Source organism: Cherax quadricarinatus, chromosome 80 (assembly GCF_038502225.1).
Source record: "Cherax quadricarinatus isolate ZL_2023a chromosome 80, ASM3850222v1, whole genome shotgun sequence".
Lineage (NCBI taxonomy): Eukaryota > Metazoa > Arthropoda > Malacostraca > Decapoda > Parastacidae > Cherax > Cherax quadricarinatus.
Window position 1 is genome coordinate 7,291,534 of NC_091371.1, and position 7,671 is coordinate 7,299,204.

The 7,671-nt window shown below is 41.7% G+C and overlaps 1 protein-coding gene across 1 annotated transcript in view; it reads right to left on the reverse strand.

Moving 5' to 3' along the window:
- LOC128703478 (uncharacterized) overlaps positions 1 to 2,043 on the reverse strand; it is a 398,312-nt gene extending 396,269 nt beyond the window's left edge. The window contains exon 1 of the mRNA XM_070102084.1: positions 1,908 to 2,043. The gene's annotated coding sequence lies outside the window, so the exon portion shown is untranslated. The remainder of the gene's footprint in view (positions 1 to 1,907) is intronic.
- Positions 2,044 to 7,671: the final 5,628 nt, after the last annotated feature.

Below are 7,671 nucleotides of genomic sequence, written 5' to 3' on the forward strand. Positions count from 1 at the left end.
TACCCCCCCCCTTTCAGTTTTTTTGTTTGTGTTACGGTTATTTTTTTTACAGAATAATTAATAAGCAAGAAAGACGTAATCATCTAAGATGCCGCCGCAATACTTAAGATGCCGAGAAACTTAATTCCTTTATCCTAAGACTCAGAGTGAATTATTAAGAAAAAGAGAAACTTAAAAGAAAGTCAATGACTGGGCGAAAAGTTGTGGTTAATAAAGGTGTCGTGGGTACGTGAGTAAATTCTTGGGTAATTTTGGGTAGGGGTGGTTTTCATTAGGACCTGCCTTGTATGAGTGTCAATATGGTATACAATACCGACAGGTTGGTAGGTAAGACACATAGGCAACAGTTAGGCAACTTTAGCCTAACTGTTACTTGTGTCTTACGTACCACCTGCCTTGTATGGGAAAGTAGGACTTCTGCAGTGTTCCTTCGTTCTTATGTCCTAGTACACTGTGATCCCGCCTCCTCCTGCCTCGACTCGCCTTTCTACAGTATATCAGCCATTTCTACGGCCCTATATATACACTGTACTTTCTCGTGATTTACGTATCATTCTATTTCCAAGCTTTATTCTCTACTTTGTAAGTGCTTGTGGGTAGGTTTTGTTTACAATGTTGTGGAATATTTGTTAGCAAATGTACTAGAGAGTACGTAGAAAACTAATATGATAGACTAGTGGGATTACTATGATTACCACCATAACTACCACTACTAATACTACGGTTATTACTATCATTATCACCACTAATACAACACTCATTACTATCATAACTATCACTACTATTGCTACTGTCATTATCATTAACACCACTTTAGATACTACACTCACTACTTTCATTTCCACTACTTCTCTCTAGCCACTACCCTTCCCTACAGCCACTACCCTTCCCTACAGCCACTACCCTTCCCTACAGCCACTACCCTTCCCTACAGTCACTACTCTTCCCTACAGTCACTACTCTTCCCTACAGTCACTACCCTTCCCTACAGTCACTACCCTTCCCTACAGTCACTACCCTTCCCTACAGCCACTACCCTTCCCTACAGCCACTACCCTTCCCTACAGCCACTACCCTTCCCTACAGTCGCTACTCTTCCCTACAGCCACTACCCTTCCCTACAGCCACTACCCTTCCCTACAGCCACTACCCTTCCCTACAGCCACTACCCTTCCCTACAGCCACTACCCTTCCCTACAGCCACTACCCTTCCCTACAGCCACTACCCTTCCCTACAGTCACTACCCTTCCCTACAGTCACTACCCTTCCCTACAGTCACTACCCTTCCATACAATCACTATCCTTCCATACAATCACTACCCTTCCCTACAGTCACTACCCTTCCCTACAATCACTACCCTTCCATACAGTCACTACCCTTCCCTACAGTCACTACCCTTCCATACAGTCACTACCCTTCCATACAGTCACTACCCTTCCATACAGTCACTACCCTTCCCTACAATCACTGCCCTTCCCTACAATCACTACCCTTCCATACAATCACTACCCTTCCATACAATCACTACCATTCCCTACAATCACTGCCCTTCCATACAATCTCTACCATTCCCTACAATCACTGCCCTTCCCTACAATCACTACCCTTCCTTCCAGCCACTGCTCCTCCCTCTACATTCGTCTAGCTTCATACCCTTTAATATTCTTCCCTTTTCATTCCCTCCCTTACTGCTAGTCTCCCCCTTCTTGCTTCCCTCCTTCACTCGTTCTCTCTCCTTCCTTCACCCCTCCTCTCCATCCCTGCCACCCTCCCTCACCCTGCCACCACACAACCCGTCATAAATAAGCAACCATTACCAAGGTCAAACCGATAACCTTTGATGTTAAATGTGGCTAAAACGTCTTAACTGCATAATAAACATCCTCTAATATCATAAACTCCTACCTGGGATTATTCTGGAAATTTTCGATGATACGGAACATGTCAGCAGTTAAATTCGTCACAGTCACATCTAGACACTACTGCTGCTGTCACCGGACGAGTGAGTGTTGGGGAGGTTCATGGCGACACTGCCTGATTTATGCTGCCTGGTAACACTGAACAAGGGCATGATGCTGTTTATGGTAGGGTGTGGCAACACTGGTAGAATTACACCAGTTCGTGAAAATAATAATCTATATTTCTACAGGTACATGTACAAGGTATACAGGTAACAATGGTAGCTTGTGGCAACACTGGTAGTATTACACCAGTTCGTGAAAATAATAATCTATATTTCTACAGGTACATGTACAAGGTATACAGGTAACAATGGTAGCTTGTGGCAACACTGGTAGTATTACACCAGTTCATGATGGTAGTTTAGGTAGAGTGCGGCAATATAGGGAACAGTGAGTCAGTTAATGTTTCATGTGTGGTGCGCATGGTTGGAATGTTGAGCCATTAACATGCTAGCTCAGTTATGCCATTCTAATGCCACAGTCAAAACGTACTCTATGTTTTATTTTATTTCGGTCCCCTTATTCTTGATTACCTTATCGGTTTAGCGCTTTCATTCATATTAATAATATTCCTGATTAATACTTTTCGAAGTCTGTACCTGTTGTCTTCTCTTCGAAGTCCTGTAATAAATTAGTTTGCTGTAATAATGTCTTCTCTGAACCTACTCGTTTTTAAAACACTCTGAATCAGTTAATTCATCTTGCGATATTGCAGTCACTGCACTGTAATGAGTCGCAATTGATTATCTCAATATTTTCTGAGTGGAGCTGGCTGGCGTTACCACGCTACGCTACTCCGTGAAAACTTCCTTCATCCCTTCTTTTGCTACCCTTGCAAGATTGCATAGTTCTTGATGACGCACGGAGACGTGTGAAAATGCTTGAACTGAAGAATTCCGTCCTCCGTGGTTGTCTTGCCTATACATATATAACTGCACTGGGCGAGCCTCGAACTCTCGATCTTTTTGGCATACCACCTGGGTAGCTTGTACGTATACGTTATGCAGACAATCGCAGACAGTCGATCTTAACAATGAAAGACAAGCCATAGGGGGTGGAAATTTTTAGCTCAGGTACTTTCACACGTCTCAGTGCGTCATTAGGAGCTATGCAATGTTGCAAGGTAGCAACTGAAGGATTGAGGGGAAGTTTTTCCCAGAGTAGCGCAGCGTAAGTTGACATCAGCCGCAGTCTCTCTGGATGTAATATGTGAGATAACAGTGAGGAAGCCAGTAAATGTTGGCGAGAGGAACAGGATGAGAAGAACAGGAGGAGAGAAAGTAGTGGTAGTTGCAAGGAAGGTAGTGGAAGTTGTAGTAGTTGACGCAGTGGTAGTATAAATTAGGAAGTTATCCAGTTTGTACTCCCCTATTTGAGGCTGGGGAGGGGTTACAATGGGGAGGGGTTGCAATGGGGAGGCGTTGCAATGGGGAGGGGATCAAAGCTCAGTTTTTCAATTACTCAAGTAGTCTCAAGATACTAGGCACTATCATACCTACTCGTAAAACTGTGCAGGAGGACGGCTCATCTGGTGCTGAGGATAATTCTGAGATTCAGTTTGCCTCTTCATATTGAATTTAAGATTTTACACTTAATTAAGAAAATTGAATTCCTTAAGCACATTTGTGTATCTGCATTTAGAGGGAGGTACTGAATGAGCAAAAAACAGTAAACTAATCTTGTACAAATCTCAAAATTACAGCACGATTTGCATTCCTACATAATCCCAACAGATCAAAAGATTACACAAAGAAATAATCTTGAACAAACAAAGTATTAACTGCACACACACACACACACACACACACACACACACACACACACACACACACACACACACACACACACACACACACACACACATGCAAAAATCATGCACTTCTAACCTAATAAAAGCCTCATATTATGTATATTCTCTCTCCATGAGAGTATCTCTCTCCATGAGAGTATCTCTCTCCATGAGAGTATCATGAGAGTATCTCTCCAAATGTAAATCATGCTAGTATCTCTCTCCATGAGAGTATCTCTCTCCATGAGAGTATCTCTCTCCATGAGAGTATCTCTCTCCATGAGAGTATCTCTCTCTACGAGAGTATCTCTCTCCATGAGAGTATCTCTCTCCATGAGAGTATCTCTCTCCATGAGAGTATCTCTCTCCATGAGAGTATCTCTCTCCATGAGAGTATCTCTCTCCATGAGAGTATCTCTCTCCATGAGAGTATCTCTCTCCATGAGAGTATCTCTCTCCATGAGAGTACGAGAGTATCTCTCTCCATGAGAGTATCTCTCTCCATGAGAGATGAGAGTATCTCTCTCCATGAGAGTATCTCTCTCCATGAGAGTATCTCTCTCCATGAGAGTATCTCTCTCCATGAGAGTACATGAGAGTATCTCTCTCCCACGAGAGTATCTCTCTCCATGAGAGTATCTCTCTGAGAGTATCTCTCTCCATGAGAGTATCTCTCTCCATGAGAGTATCTCTCTCCATGAGAGTATCTCTCTCCATGAGAGTATCTCTCTCCATGAGAGTATCTCTCTCTACGAGAGTATCTCTCTCCATGAGAGTATCTCTCTCCATGAGAGTATCTCTCTCCATGAGAGTATCTCTCTCCATGAGAGTATCTCTCTCCATGAGAGTATCTCTCTCCATGAGAGTATCTCTCTCCATGAGAGTATCTCTCTCTACGAGAGTATCTCTCTCCATGAGAGTATCTCTCTCCATGAGAGTATCTCTCTCCATGAGAGTATCTCTCTCCATGAGAGTATCTCTCTCCATGAGAGTATCTCTCTCCATGAGAGTATCTCTCTCCATGAGAGTATATGAGAGTATCTCTCCATGAGAGTATCTCTCTCCAAGAGAGTATCTCTCTCCATGAGAGTATCTCTCTCCATGAGAGTATCTCTCTCCATGAGAGTATCTCTCTCCATGAGAGTATCTCTCTCCATGAGAGTATCTCTCTCCATGAGAGTATCTCTCTCCATGAGAGTATCTCTCTCCATGAGAGTATCTCTCTCCATGAGAGTATCTCTCTCCATGAGAGTATCTCTCTCCATGAGAGTATCTCTCTCCATGAGAGTATCTCTCTCCATGAGAGTACGAGAGCATCTCTCTCCATGAGAGTATCTCTCTCCATGAGAGTATCTCTCTCCATGAGAGTATCTCTCTCCATGAGAGTATCTCTCTCCATGAGAGTATCTCTCTCCATGAGAGTATCTCTCTCCATGAGAGTATCTCTCTCCACGAGAGTATCTCTCTCATGAGAGTACATGAGAGTATCTCTCTCCATGAGAGTATGAGAGTATCTCTCTCCATGAGAGTATCTCTCTCCATGAGAGTATCTCTCTCCATGAGAGTATCTCTCTCCATGAGAGAGAGTATCTCTCTCCATGAGAGTATGAGAGTATCTCTCTCCATGAGAGTATCTCTCTCCATGAGAGTATCTCTCTCCATGAGAGTATCTCTCTCCATGAGAGTATCTCTCTCCATGAGAGTATCTCTCTCCGAGAGTATCTCTCCATGAGAGTATCTCTCTCCATGAGAGTATCTCTCTCCACGAGAGTATCTCTCTCCACGAGAGTATCTCTCTCCATGAGAGTATCTCTCTCCATGAGAGTATCTCTCTCCATGAAAGTATCTCTCTCCATGAGAGTATCTCTCTCCACGAGAGTATCTCTCTCCATGAGAGTATCTCTCTCCATGAGAGTATCTCTCTCCATGAGAGTATCTCTCTCCATGAGAGTATCTCTCTCCACGAGAGTATCTCTCTCCATGAGAGTATCTCTCTCCATGAGAGTATCTCTCTCCATGAGAGTATCTCTCTCCATGAGAGTATCTCTCTCCATGAGAGTATCTCTCTCCACGAGAGTATCTCTCTCCATGAGAGTATCTCTCTCCATGAGAGTATCTCTCTCCATAGAGTATCTCTCGTCATGAGTCTCTCTTGTGAAGCAAGTCTCTTGCATCATGCTAGATCATAATGACTAAAATCATAGTAGCTGATAGCAGTTTAATAGCTTATTATAACCAATGATGATCCCTATTAAAAATGATAATTAGTAACGGATATATATATATATATATATATATATATATATATATATATATATATATATATATATATATATATATATATATATATATATATATATATATATTCATGCATGAATAATGAGATATTGTTTACTGATGGATTACTCATCTTTGTTTTCCATGTCCACATAATTGACATTATTTCCTCAACATTGGCCTTTCAATTGTGATCATTTTATTATGGAAGTACGTGAGTCGAGAACAATTTGTCACGGCAGCCGCTGGCGGCTCTATCTACACAAGCAGAGATCAAAGGGTATAAAATACTACTTGGAAACAATCACTCTGCAAGGAAAAGTGGACGAAAATGAGCAAATTAAAAAAAAATTTGGAAAAGAAAGGTTACTTACGCGGGTAAAGTGTAAGTCTGACATGGCAACGCGACAGTAGGGTGTTGTTACGCGACTGTGAGGTGTAGTTTTGCTATGGTGACGTGATTGTGAGGTGTAGTCTAGCCCCTTCATATGCCTTCCTGTTGATGTTTTTTTTTTTATAGCTCCTTGATAATGTTAGAAGTCACGAAAGCGATTGGAATTTCCCTATTTTTTCACAGTGGTTGTTTTGCATATATATATATATATATATATATATATATATATATATATATATATATATATATATATATATATATATATATATATATAAACCATAACTCGGCCGGGATTGAACCCGCGGTCAGAGAGTCTCAAAACTCCAGCCCGTCGCGTTAGCCACTAGACCAGCTAGCCACAATAAGATTCGTCCAACTAGGTATATTTCTACACCATAGGAAGGTTAGCACAGGCACCACTGTGACCACAAATGCAATTTTTTACAGACGAATCTCCAGCTAGCGTGGCCGTGACGAACTCTAGCTCAAGTCCCTTCACTGCCGTCAACATGACTCACGAAATCGTAATGACACGATTGCAAACAAACCATACCCCGGCCGGGATTGAACCCGATGTCAGAGTCTCAAAACTCCAGCCCGTAGCTGGTCTAGTGGCTAACGCGACGGGCTGGAGTTTTGAGACTCTCTGAACGCGGGTTCAATCCCGGCCGTGGTATGGTTTGTTTGCAATCGTGTCATTACGATTTCGTGAGTCATATATATATATATATATATATATATATATATATATATATATATATATATATATATATATATATATATAAATGTATATATAAAATCACAATTAAACACGTGATTTTAAATATGAAAAAATATCACAATTAAAGTAAGAAAAATACACATTAGCGCTCAGATTTTATTTCCTATATTCACTGTGGTATTTTATGAGCTACGGGGCTTCTAATGGGGGAAATTCGTATTCATTACTTAAGTATGCGTTTTCCAACCAAGGCGCCACCTGAAGCTCAACAGATTCCTGCCCACAGCCCCGGAACTTTCACAGTAAATCCATCCTTACCTTGAAGATTGAGACACTTATGCAACATATGGGAATCTTTATTAAGGAAACGTTTCACTACACAGTGGCTTCATCAGTCTAATACAAAGCAGAAATGGGTAGAGGAGGAGTTTGAGGTAATCAGTCCCTCAGCCTGGAATCGATGTGTTCAATTCATAACTCACTTACCTTCCTCAAAGCCATAGTCTATGAACTCAGTTTAAGTCGTA